This window comes from Protopterus annectens, chromosome 17.part0, assembly GCF_019279795.1.
Source record: "Protopterus annectens isolate FY-2018-M chromosome 17.part0, PAN1.0, whole genome shotgun sequence".
Lineage (NCBI taxonomy): Eukaryota > Metazoa > Chordata > Ceratodontiformes > Protopteridae > Protopterus > Protopterus annectens.
In genome coordinates this window covers 352,187,988-352,200,642 of record NC_056751.1, presented here as the reverse complement: position 1 = coordinate 352,200,642, position 12,655 = coordinate 352,187,988, and the positions used below count along the sequence as shown (strand labels likewise).

Below are 12,655 nucleotides of genomic sequence, written 5' to 3'. Positions count from 1 at the left end.
CTTAAGGTCTCCACTGTGTTAATAGTGTCTAATATTTCTTTTCTTTGTAACCTCTCTCCAGAAATCTCTCCTTCATGTCCTCTATTCCTGAAACATAAGTTTCTTGTTGTGGATTCAATCTAGATACCCTCATAAATTGTCCTTTAAGGACGTTTTGAAATACATGGCCGGGATGCATACTTTGTCTATGTAATATATTGTTTCTTTGGCAATCTTTCCTATAAATAGTTGTGTTGATCATACCATTGGTCATTCTAAATACTTCCACGTCCAAAATGGAAGATTGCTAACTGAGAAGTTTGCAGTAAATTTTAAGAAGTCCGTGGTATTGTCCAAGTAAGAAACAAAGTTTAATAGGGAGGGTTCATCTCCAAGCCATATAAAAAGAGGTCGACCACAAAACGACAGTACATTGCAGCATGTTCTATAAATGATAGATTATTGAAGAGAAAAATATCTTCCCATCTGGCCATGACTAGGTTGGCGTAGCTATTTGCACATGATGTGCCCATAGCCACGCCATCCTTCTGTAAGTAAATGACTTCTTCAAATGCAAAGACATTATTAGTTAATATAGTCTCTAATAGCAGGGTCACAAGGTCAATCTTTCTATCAGTGAAGTCTGAATGTGCTTTCAAATATTCAGTGATCAGTCTTATTCCTCGTCATTGGGGATCACTGTGAATAAGCTAACCACATCAAGTGTCACAAAGAAAAAAATGTTGGTTCAGTATCCAATGAGTGAGTTTGAGAATATAGGTCTAAAAGAAATTGCTTACTATCTTTCAGGATCTTCTTATTACCATTAACTAACGGTCTAAGTACACTCTCTAGATAAATAGATAGGGTTCTGTTACCCACCCTTGACCTGCAACAATAGGTCTAAATGGTGGGTCTCTGCTGTTCTTATGGACTTTAGGAAGTCCCTGTATGATCGGTATAGTGGGATTGTTCACCTTTAGGTATCCATACAGCTCTTGTGTTATGTCATGCGATAGTACCAGGTCATCTAGGGTATTGTAAACACTAAAGACCATGTTATTTAAATTAGCCTTAGTTACTTTTGTATATGTAGTTGTATCTTCAAGCATCTGAAACATTTTATTTGCATAGTAAGTATAGTCCATAATGACAACCGGTCCTCCTTTATCTGCTGGTCTTATTACAATAGACCTGTCATTTCTCAATGAATTCAAAGCTTGCCTTTGTTTATAGTTTAAATTACGTCCATGTTTGGATGGTTTATTCTCTTGATGACTTCTATATATTTCATCTTCCACTACATTCCCAAATACCTCTATAGTCGGGTTCAGTTGTGGAACATATGTACTATTTGGACGATGCTTACTCATAACTTGGCTACTATCTGAGTTGCCAAAGTCCAACCTTAATTGTAAATTCCGAACATACATTTTTGTTTCTATAATAGTATCTACTAGATCGTTAGGTTTTGTAGGAATAAAACCTAGGCCTTTACTTAAGACCTGTATTTCATATTCATTCAGTGCCCTACCAGATAAATTCATGATTAACGATTTTGTTTCCCCCACATTTTCTTGATTGTGGGGCCTAGTTGTTCCTGTTCGTCTATTGAGCCTTTCCTTTTCTGTCTCCCCCTGCTTGTGGACCTTCTTTTGTCCAAAAATGGTTCTGGGCTATGGGGAGGGGGGCCGGACATCTGTTTGAATTGAAAATGGCACTGTTTGCTTTTGGTCTAACTACTGCTGCACCTGATCTCTGTACGTCTGTGATGCAACCTGTCAAACTCTCACCTAACTCACCTTGGTTCTCTCTCCCATTACTTAGTATCTGTGAGGGGCTGTGAGTCTCTGTCTCTATATGATTAGATTCTGTCAACTGTGGATCAGGTCCTGTGCTGTTTCCAATAATTGGAACTTCAGGACCATCACTCTGTTTATTCCTTCCCTATTTTTTCCGCTTCACCACATAAGAGTTTTAACATTTCACAATGTCTATATTTTAAATTTGGGTATCAAGGATGTAACAATTATAAAGTGCAATTAATGGTTGCTTAAGTCAGTGTGCTTATTTCCACCATTGTGGATCTGTACGAGAGTCAAGTTAATTATTAAGATATTGCTCTGTTTTCATATAGACGTTTTGTTGCTTCGTTTATTGTTGAAGCATTCTTCCACCCACATTTTTGTAAGTTACGTTCACATCCTGAAATGTCAAATGTCCCTGTTTATTAACGGAGATTGAAGAGACTAAGGCATGAACTAATGGACAGCTATTGAAAAGCTCGTCATGTACTTATGCCTGTTGTAAGCCTAATCGGCTTTTTAAATAGACACAATGTTTATTTTATGAACGCTATATGGTACGTAAATGCGCACAGTAGCGTTCTTTGTTTTGCATTCAAGAATTAACCAGGCACATACGCAAGGAATACTTTGTTGTGCTGTGATTTTTAAAAGCGTTTCAGAGTCTGCAGAAAATAAGTAATTTTGAAAAACTGTTTTTAACTTTTGATTTATACGAGAATAGCCTAACTAATGTGATACAAGTTTTTAACCACCTGTAATTGTTGACTGTTTTACGAGTCTACTCTGGATAGTATGAACTTCCAGTAAAACACGGAAATGTCTAAAGTCACACTTTGTAAATATGTGCATTACAAGCAGTTTGGGTTATACTAACCAAGTCTGAAATGGCTTTTTTGATATATACTGCCTGAAAGTTCAGTACGAGATTTTCCTAAAGCACCATGAGATGATAAGTAAATATGACAAGGCTCTGAGATATACTCAATTGTTTAAAATAATATAATGTATGTTTGGGCACCGATGCATTTTTTATGTATGTTTTTTTATGTATGTTTTTTTATGTATGTTTATTTTGAACTATTCAGTTCTTACTTTTAATATACCAGTATTTTTCTTAGCTGAACAAGGTAACATTCATGGAACTGAGTTTAATGGGTTACTGTATTTTTAAATGAAGGAAACATGTGATTATAGAGATCCTATCACAAGCTTTTGTTGGTTTTAAAAGTGATGTTCAAAGTTTTAGTTTGTGTAAAGAGTCTGAAGAAGCCTTTGGCGAAAGCGCTTACTCGTTTGGAATAAACAATTTGCTAACTTACATGGATTTATTTGTTTGAATTTCTACTTTCATTTTATTGCTCATTGGAAAGTCACGCATCTTTTTGGACTGAGTCCTATAGCAAAAGTGACACTGGCCCGCTCACATCTTCTCTCCACCCTCCTATATGCCTCTCCCATACTTACTAACCTCAACACATCTGAACTAAATAAACTAGAACGCTGCTATAATAATATTGCCAGATTTGCCACAGGAATGCCTTACAGAACACATCACTGTATTAACCTAATTAACCTAGATTGGATTGAATACCCTAACCTTCTAAAACAGACCCAACTTATAGAAGCATTTAAAATCCTGAACCAACCTGATAAAACACCAGCTCTGAATAACCTAATCATACCCTACAATAACCTCAGTAGTTTGCGTTCCTCAAATAAACTTCTAGTTCAAACAATCAAAGCCAACAATGTAGGAGGCGACTCACTCTTTACCAATACCATTGGAAAAATATGGAATTCCCTCCCTCCTAGCCTCACCTGTAACACCTCTCTTAATTCTTTCAAAAAAAAACTACATCTCCATTTAAAGACAAACTGGCTCTGTCAGTGCTCCAATCCTGACTAATCCTTTCTCCTTTCCATATAGATCTTCCCCGTTTGGCCCCCCCTTTTTGTTATACTTTTTCTCATCTCCTCTTAACTAAAGAAGTTTAGTCCTCAATAAGAGAATTAGTACTCTGGAACTTGTGTTGATTTTTTGCATATTCATTATTGTATAATATTTTTACTCTTTTAATGTTTATTATTTGAATGTTATTACTTTTGTATGAGTGTAATCATTTGTATTATCTTTATGTATTAATCACTGTCACTGTGGAGCTTTTCTCCCCGGGCCTCCGCTGAAAATGGACATGTAATCCAGACGGACTATCCCGGTCAACAAATGTAAAATAAAAATAAATAAATAAAATAAATTTGCTTGTCTAGAATATAAATTGTTGATGCATCCTCATTCCAAACGACTACAACTAGCTGACAGGGTCTTAATACCTTTTAGAGACCTGCATACAGGGGATATGCAGCAGGTATTGATTAGGTTCATAGGTGAGTACTAGGCTAGCTGCCCTTTTGGGCCATTTTAAGCATAGCCAATTTCCTCTCCAGTGGTGAGAATCAAACTCTGTACTTTGTATTTGCAAAGCACGCACCCTAACCATTATACCATCTCCCAGCCCTCAAAGTCAGTGACTAGAGGTCAGAATTAAACCCTGCCTCTTGTGTCTTTGAGGTAAAGACCTTAACCATTATACCAACCTGTACATTGTGTCTGTGAGGTAAAGACATTAACCATTATACCAACCCTACCTCTCAATGGAGGCAAAAAAAAACTGCTACTAGAAAATAAACATATATAAGCAGATAGAAAAATATTTCTAATTGGCGCCAACAAAACAACCAGCACCCATTCATTTCTCTGGTTGTACAGTATTTGTGTGAGTTACTATACTGTAGCTTGTTTTACTCTTCAGTCAAAGCTCATTTGTTGGCCGTTTCATCATGTTTTTCCATGGATCCCCTTTTTTAGTGCATTCTAATGTGAAAAAGATTTTGAAAGTGGTGCTACATATAAAGCTTCAAAAAAATAAATAAATAAATAACTGGCTTCTCCTTGGGATGTTAATTTTGTGTTGGAATACCTAAAACATGCTCCATTTGAACCAGCTTATCTGGCTGACTTGAGGTTCTTAACATGGAAAACAGTTTATTTTACTGATTTTGCTAATCTCTGCAAGAAGGCTGTCTGAATTGCAAACCCTTATGGTGGGTTAATCTTATCTCATTCTTCTCAGGGAGAGGGTTTCTTTGAGGACCAATCCTTCTTTTATTCCTAAAGTGATATCCAAGTTTACTTTAAGCCAAACTATCTATCTCCCTATCTTCTTTCCTGAATACAAGAATGAGGGAGAAAGAATACTCCATACATTGGATGTCCACAGGCACTTGGGTACTGTCTTGCAGAACAAAATCTTTCAGAACTTCTGATCAGTTCATTTCTTGTGAAGTTAAGAAGAAAGGACAACCTATGTCAAAGCAGATTATTTCCAAATGGTTGTCTCTGGCTACTACCTTTTGTTATTCCTACCACAACAAAACTATTCCAGGCTGTGTCAATGCACACTCTATCAGGGCCTTGGCATTTGTTTATAGCTTTTTAGAAAACATCGAACTCTAGAAGTATTCTAGAAGCAGCAGCCTTGTCCTGTGTGCATACTTAAAGCTCTATAAACTAGATTCCTTTTCCAGGTCTAGGGCAGGCTTTCCTAAGATCTTTCCCCATGGTCCCTGGACCATTCCCCTTCCACCTCCAAATTGTTCTGAGGTAGGGTAAACTACCCATATAGCTTAGGCTACTGCTGCACTGATCAGTATGATTAACATATCATCTGGTGTTTGGCTTAAAGGATCAAGGAACTGCTGAGCTGTTTCCTGTGGTCCAGTGATGCAAGGTTTGATTCCCTCAGGCTCCATTGCCTAACTGTGACTCTGGGCAAGTCACTTAGTCAGCACCACTCTTGAGCCGAGTCTGAAAGAGAGATCAGTGGTCTACCCTGGAAAGCAAATACAAATAAAATAAATGTAGTATAGTTGTGTAAGTAAAATTACCATAACAGTATATGTTTAAATGATCAATGCTGCATTAGCTGCTCCCTCCACCACCCTTGTTTTGGTGTTTTTTTATCCCAGTGTGTGGACATGTGTTTTTGCTTTTCCTAGCAATGTGCTGTCAGGGTTTAGACTCCATGTCTCACAAGGGCTTGGTGTCCAAACCATACTCTTTAGTCAGGTCATCTTGAGCTGAATTAACAGTTTGGATGTGTGGAATGTACCCTGAAGCTATGGAAGCTGTTTGGCTGTTATGCCCTTGGCAGGATATTACCCACGTAGCTTAGGTAATGCCCTTGGCAGGATATTACCCACGTAGCTTAGGTACTTCACCAGTGATCATTCAAATATCTACTGTTATGGTAAGTTTACTTGTACAACTGTACTTTATTATGCAGTATTTTATATATCATACTAAGTATCCCCTTTTTTAACAGCAACTTCTCTTCTAGACTCGACCAAAAACTCTACCACGTCTAGTCGGTCACTTAAGACTCCCCTTTCTCATTTTCTTTCTCTTTGCCTGTCCTCTGATATCAGCCCCTGGTAGGGATGGCAGTCTCCTAGCCTGCAGTCCAAACTTCTGCAATGCCTTATTGCACCCTGTTTCCTTTCCCTTTGGGCTAACTAATGCAAATCACACACAAACTGATAAAAAAACAAAAAGAAAGAAGTCCAAAAGGGAGTTTTCTACACTACCAGTTTAGAAAATTTGCCCAGAGTTGCACTTGACTTCATCAGAATGCCATTAAAATCAAACTGGATGGTTTTATACCATAGTAGCAGTCACATGGCCCACAAAATTAATTAGATTCTTGCCATTAAAAACATTCTTAAAAAGACAGTACACGATAACAAAGAAAAAAAAAACTTTTTACAAGAACTAAACTTTAAATATCAGTGATGAAAAAATTAAGCCAACAAATTATTTATGCAAATACACTTGTTAAAACATAAATATTCAAGTACAACAATATAAAACTTCAAAGAAAAACAGGTAAAAAGCCAGTTTCACAAGGCAAAAATAGCCTTCAATTTTAAAACACTACCAATTGAAGTTGTTTCATTAAGCCCAGAAAAAAACAGTGGCATTACTTTTTAGCTGCCACTGCAATTCTTTATATTTTAAGAAATCATCAGCAGGTCCTCCCCCTTTCCCCTAAGTTCACATGTTCATGAACAAAGAATTTGAAAGAGTGGGAGATGTGTCCCTTGATGTGTATTTGTTTAATGACTTATGGAAATTTTTGGCTAGGGATTTGCAAAACCTGTACTGAGATAATATCATATTTGTGACCATAGATATTCAAGACTTGTTTTCTGTCATCCCCCATGATATGGGTTTAGACTGGTTGCATGAATGTCTTTGTTTCAGCTCTGAACTTGACTACACTAAATAAGAACTCCAAGATCACTTATGGAGGCTGTCCTTGAAAACAATTTTATCATCTTTGAGAACCAGCTTTTCTGACAGACCAGTGGGGGAGTGATGGGGTGGCTTTTGCCCCTACCTTCTCAAACATGGTATTGGCCCACTGGGAGAATAATTACATTTTTAAATCTGAATTTAAGAACAGCTGGTCTCTCTATTTTTGTTGTTTGGATGAATGGGTTTAAGTTTGAACAGATAAACTTGATAGATTGGAACAATTTTTTGAATCTATACAGACATCAACTGATTTTTTTAAGGTTTACCATGGAAGTGCAAGCAGAAAGGGTTAATTAATTGAATGTATCCATCTCAAAAACTAGAAACCTCAAGCAGTTTGAATCTACTATATACAAGAAGCCCACTTATTCTAACTCATTGTAGCATTTTGATAGTTGGCATCCAACGTATCAAAAGACCTGTTGTCAAGGGTCAGTCAATAAGGTTAGTTCTCATGGTGTTGAATCATTTTACATTTAGCACTGAGTGTGAAAAGCAACAAACAAATAAATCCAAACCAGCCCAGACATTGAAAATGTTGAAACACAGGTGCCCAGTAGAAAGGTAGCTGGAATAAAGAAGCTGAACCACGACAAAGTAAAATCTTTTTTAATACAAAGTGGTGAGCGCTTTTGCAATGGTAACCATTGCTTCATCAGACAGTTCATTCAAACAGCAACAGCATTTAAATACTTTAATTCATTACAAGAACAGCCAGTCCTACCACTCAAAGTTAATTCAGCAAGCAATTAATTACTATGGTTACTTTTTGCCCTTGGTTAATTGCTAAAGTCAGAAAAAGTCTGTTTAAAAACCACATACACAAAATGTAAAGACAAGGACGTGGATAAGTATAAATAAAATACATAAAAAGTCAATGAATAAATACATATGCTCATGTTCCCCATTTAGTAACTACATATGTGCATAGATATAAACATAAAAATATATATTAAAAAACTATATATAAAAGTATAAGCAGTACACACTCAACAGCTTAATGAATACATATATCCTGCCTAATAAATGCACATATTGTCCACCTAGTAAATACATTTACTTTAATACATACACCTCAACAAATGCTTGTCTTTAATGATATCTATGCTAAAAATAGCTCAAGAAATACTGTCATATTGACCCAAAGCCCTGCATGTGTTTATGTGGTCTTCTGTTGTTAAAATGGTATTTTTTATTTTATTTTAACCTTCTAGATTTTTGCATTGGCTTCAATGGAACGCTATAGTTCTAACCCAAACCTCTATGTGCCCCTAAACACAAAATCCATTTTACTTCCATATTTTCAGTAGTATTGACTATGTCCCCCATCCTATTGCTGACATTCTGGATAAGTAAGACCTGAAAAAAAATATAGATATCATTAAAGACAAGAATTTGTTGAGATGTATGTATTAAAGTGTATGTATTTACTAGGTGGACAATATGTGCATTTATTAAGCAGGATATATGTATTCATTAAGCTGTTGAGTGTGTACTGCTTATACATTTATATATAGTTTTTTTATATATAGTTTATGTTTATATCTATGCACATAAATAGTTACTAAATGGGGAACATGTACATATGTATTTATTCATTGACTTTTTATGTATTTTATTTATATTTATCCACACGTCCTTGTCTTTACATTTTGTGTATGTGGTTTTTAAACAGAATTTTTCTGACTTTAGCAATTAACCAAGGGCAAAACGTAACCATAGTAATTAATTGCTTGCTGAGTGCTGAATTAACATTGAGTAGTAGGATTTGGTTGTTCTTGTAATGAATTAATGTATTTAAGTGCTGTTGCTGTTTGAATGAACTGTCTGATGAAGCAATGGTTACCATTGCGAAAGCGCTCACCATTTTGTATTAAAAAAGAAGATTTTGCTTTGTCATGGTTCAACTTCTTTATTCTAGCTATCTTCCTACTGTACTGTGCACCTGTGTTTCAACATTTTCAATGACAGAGTGTGAAAAGTTGAAAAGTATGTAATAAGTCGAGGGTATCCTGAACACTTTTTGAATGAAATTTTCAGTGAAGTTAAAAACAAAAGAATTTCAGGGCACTTCAGCGCACTGCTTGGAGGGGTGACTGGATTTGGACCCGTGATCAGCAATTGTATCAAATGTGACAACCCAAGAGGTATACAGCAGAACACTAGTGCTGCCCATTAACATAGATTTTTTCAACATCTAATCCATCATAGAAAAGAACTTTCTTTTGTATAGACCCAGAATAGACTCAGGTGGTAGGTGTGACCTGTAAAATTGTATGCAAGAAGGACACTTGTTTTAAATCTTTACTAGAAAGGACAAATACCTTAAAAGGAAAAAGTAGTGTCAAAGTGTGGTCATTTTTCCTAGTGTTGTTTCATTTTGGAAGGTACCAGTTTTATACTTGAGAGTTATGGAAAAGTAACATCTAAACAGACAATTAACTGTGGTAGTAAAGCTGTGGTTTATGTGGCAAAGTGCCAGTCGTGGTGAATTTTAGATAGGGAAAACAAAAAGGACCTTAGGGGCTAGAATATATCAGCATTTTTATGATATAAAAAAAGAATGATGATGAAAGAAATTCCCTATATAAACACATTAAGGGACGCAGTGCCCACTCTTTCATATTCTTTGTTCTTGACCATGTGAACTTGGGGGGAAAGGGGGAGGATCTGCTGATGACTTCTTAGAACATAAAGAATTGCAGTGGTGGCTAAAAAGTAATGCCACTGTTTTTCCCTGGGCTTAATGAAATGCCTTCAACCGGCATTGTTTTAAAACTGAAGCTGCTTTTGCCTTGTAAAACTGACTTTTTACACATTTTTTTCTTTGAAGGTTTGTACTGTTGCACTTGAATATTTATATTTTAACAAGTGTATTTGCATAAATATATTTTTGGCTCAATGTTTTCATCACTGGTATTTAAGGTTTAGTTCTTGTGTACTATCTTTTTAAGAATGTTTTTAATGGCAAGCATCTAATTAATGTTGTGGACCATGTGACTGTTATTTTTTTGTTGTGTCTTTCAGCTTTTCCCGGTTAGGGGTCGCCACAGCGGAACTCTGGTCCGCTAATGATTGGCAGTTGATTTTTACGTGCTGAGTTGCCGGCCCTAACGCACAACCTTCAACGAAGGTACGCTCATTCATGCATGTCTCCACAGAAGACGCTCTAACTGAGAATTGAATGGGACAACGTCTTGCTGTGAGGCGACAACGCTACCGCAGCACCACCACTGCGGACTGCTATTATTATAGTATAAAACCATCTATTTTGATTTTAATGGCATTCTGATGAAGTCTTTGTGGTTTAATAAAATAGTGTGGAGACCTCCCTCTTGGACTTCTCCCATTTTCACAAACCTAGCCTTGCAACTCAACCCAATTTTGTCCGAGATTTCCTTGGATACTTGTGTGGTGTAGTATGTTAGTAAAGAGGTAGTTTAGGGTTATGTGTGTGTGTTTGGGAGGGGTATGTTCATTTGGGATTAATTTACTTACTGTCAACCTCTGTCCATCAGAGATGTGGGAGCCAGAACATGAGTGAATTTGCAATTTCCCATTCGCTGGTCAAGGTCTCTTTTGAATAGGGTCAAGGATGAGCACTTCTTCACATAGATGCCGAGCATATTCCATAACGTGGATGTAGATCATAACATAAGTGTGTGCATGCTATAGCTTTAAGAAGCATGCGAGGCTGTATGTGTACGCGTATATATATTCCTGACACATTCATTCCATAGTGCTATTTTGAAGAAGCAACCAGAGACTGAGCATGCATAGCCATAGTCATTGATTTGTATATAAGTCACGTAAGTTGAATCAGTAAGTCTCCATAGTAATGTGTTTGTGTATAATAAAGCTGCTTGAACAGAACCCACAAAGATTCTTTTATTCGTGTACTAGACACGAAAGTGACATGGTGTTAGAATTGGGATTGAAGAGAGAGAAGACTGTTCAGAGCCATGAGGTGTAAACATGACAGTGAAGGTAAAACCGAGAGAAAAGAGAATAAACATAGCCAGAAAGAATCAAAGGTAATGAGAAATAACACAAACTAATTAATACAAAAGACGAAAAAGGGGCATTATAAGGGCACAAACCACATTGTTAGGCATGCGGAAAGTATGAAAAGTTTGTTAACTAAAGAAAATGTCTTAAGATAAAAATATTTGATGAACCGGGCATGTTTAAAGTAAAACAAGTGTATTTAAGGCAAAGTTGGGCATGTTTAGAGTAAAACGAGCACAAGAAAAGTACGGTGGGCATAAAAAGGGCTTAAACGAGCATAACGAATATAACAATAAAAAAAAAAGAAAAGGCACATTAAGCAAAAATAAAGCAAGGCGACTTTATTTGCTTTGGCAAAGTGCTGTGTTTGGGCATAACTATGACTTTGTGTTCTATCAAGGGCATAACGAGAGTTATTCGAAGTATCGCATGTGTAAAAGTGCTTACAGTGTGGTTATTGCTGTGCATGTATTTCAAAGAGTTTGTTGTGTGCAAAGTGTAACTATTTCATGAAATGCAGTCAAAGTATAGCCATTTTGAAAAGTTTCTTGTACTGGGTGTGTCTATTTGTAAACTGCCGCCATTACAGATTGCTTCTTGTACTGTAAAGACTTGCCTAACAAGTTACTGCCATTCTGGGGACATTTCAGTGTTCTGTATGCAGTTATTCGCAAAGTGCAATTTCAAATTTATTGAGTTTTGGGCAACTGATGTTCAATTTATTCACATTGTGCAGTTACTTGACATGTTTCTTACACTGATAAGAGGTGTTTTCTTGCAAAAGATGACATTACAAAAGTATTACAGTGCTCGTGAGTTGTTCAGTCACATTGCAAAGTTCTCAAATGTTTCTTAAAATGATGGTAAATAACTTAAGCAAATGGTGATAAATGACTTCAGCATTTTGCCTTTCCAACAATATTACGAAAGTACCAAAATGCCCGAGAAGTTTATTTCACAAAGTCCAGTTATTTGAAAGTATTACGGGTTTGTTCATTTGCATAATTCCGAAAAGCCCAACAAAAGTACAAGTTCAGAGTGCAAAGACATTGGACAATTACTGGCATTAGTTTATGGCATGTGTGAATGTTTGTGCTTATTTGCAAAACCCTTCACTGGGGTGTGTTAATATGATTTCTAAAGCACGTACCACTTGTATTTGATCAGAATATTGCAGAGAGCTGGAGAATATTTCAGCAAGAGTGCGATATTTTTATACAAGCAGCTTATGCAGATAGAGATGCACACACCAGGGCAATCATTTTGCTAAACCTAGCAGGGTCAGAGGCCATAGAAAGACAGGGTTCATTTGTGTATGCATCAGCAGTATATGAAGGAGAAGGTGCAGACCGCCATATTGTTGTGCAAGCTGAGTCAAGGAAGACCCCCATTGTTTGAAGCTCATGTTCAGAGAAATGTGAAAACCCCAGACAAATATTACATTAGAGAGGTATTTGTTTTACATGAGAGATCAGAAACCAGGGAA

The 12,655-nt window shown here is 36.5% G+C and overlaps 1 protein-coding gene across 2 annotated transcripts in view; it reads left to right on the top strand.

Moving 5' to 3' along the window:
- Positions 1-12,655, top strand: part of TSG101 (tumor susceptibility 101) — a 935,600-nt gene that overhangs the window by 440,345 nt on the left and 482,600 nt on the right. The gene's annotated exons all lie outside the window — the stretch shown is intronic.